The sequence below is a fragment of the Aplysia californica genome, unplaced genomic scaffold, assembly GCF_000002075.1.
Source record: "Aplysia californica isolate F4 #8 unplaced genomic scaffold, AplCal3.0 scaffold00101, whole genome shotgun sequence".
Taxonomy (NCBI): Eukaryota; Metazoa; Mollusca; class Gastropoda; order Aplysiida; family Aplysiidae; genus Aplysia; species Aplysia californica.
In genome coordinates this window covers 21,143-22,618 of record NW_004797371.1, presented here as the reverse complement: position 1 = coordinate 22,618, position 1,476 = coordinate 21,143, and positions in this window count along the sequence as shown.

Here is a 1,476-nt window from a genome sequence, read left to right as displayed (position 1 = left end):
CCCCCACCCTCCCCCAAACCCGAGAAAACCCTGCCTGCTCTGTCTGACAGCTCATATTATTATAAAAACGCAGTTTCGTTCGGTTGCACTTCGTTTTGTTTTCATTCGACTCTTTTTACTACCCTTTAGCCTCTGTATTTTCTTTCACTTTAGAGACGTCGACAAATTAATATAGATGTACCTTATTCAAAGTCACGGTCCTTAATGAAGCTTCTTTGGGTGTATTCTAGGGCAGTAGTTTTTGTTTGTTTGTTTGTTTATTTGTTTGTTTTTGGTTGGGTTTTTTTTAACGTTTTTCTTCAAATGTCTTATTATGTTAATATTGTAATAGTTTTGTGTCTTCCTGCATGTATTCGTTTAGTCTCTTATTTCTTGGATCGTTTAGTTTTCTTTTCTATCTCATCGTAGAGGACGTAAGATATAATAATGATATTATATAACCAGCTACAGACTAAAAGGCAATGTTTCTGCGTATTTCGAAAACTTGAATAATACTGGCTGGGTACCCATTCGATGAACGGACTCGAAAGAATCGATCGTCGGACCAGTGCGCACTGCTTGTGAACGGAAGCCTCACTTGTCTACAATAGCGTCTCTAAGACAGACTTTCCCAAGATTAGATCTAAACGAAACGAATGAAAAACTGACAATTAAACTACAGTGACTTCAGACTCCTTAATATAACTGTGCACCCTTTAAATGATTCTGAACCACCGTTAATTTTGTCAAATTCGGAAGTTTTAGGCCACCAAAGTGACGAACTTTCACAAATATAGTACATGCATTCGTTTATATCATAATAATATAGATTATTTCATAGGGTGTATGTTGTTCCAGCCCTTTCAGTTTCAGAGAACCATTACACAAATTAGAGTAGAAGACCTGTACGAAGAATTAAGCCCCCCCCCCCGAAAAAAAAAAACTGAAAAAAGAAACACACCTTGTCAAATGTTGTCGAATGATCAGAGTATGCCTGGGTGGTTGGTAGGTGGTCTCGTGTGGTTTGCTCTTTCTTTCCTATCAAACATCCACCGTCCTCATTGTGTTTGTTACTCTCTTGTAACACCTCTAATCTTAGGCACTTATATGACCTAATTGTATTTAAGGTGCCGTAAAACGCTTACTAAAACTTGAAAAACAAACCCAAAAGCTCAAAATGCTTGCCCACGGTTAGCGAACACGTATGCTACCCGTATGTTTGTTCTATTTCTGTTAGTTCTGTATACCGGCGTTCATGATGTAGCGGTTAGAAAGCTTCGCCGTAACACGCAGAGGACATGAGTCCGATTCCAACATTTGATTTCTATCGGGAGTTTTTCTTTTTGTTTTCATCGAGTATCTCCATCTGCCTGCTTAGGCAATGCACTTCTCTCACCCCGGGGTTGGCTAGATTAAGCTGGGTTGCAGGAGCCCGCTTCCTAAATTTTCTGAATTGTGTGGATGTGGCCTCGGACATGTACAACAACTTACCCCCCC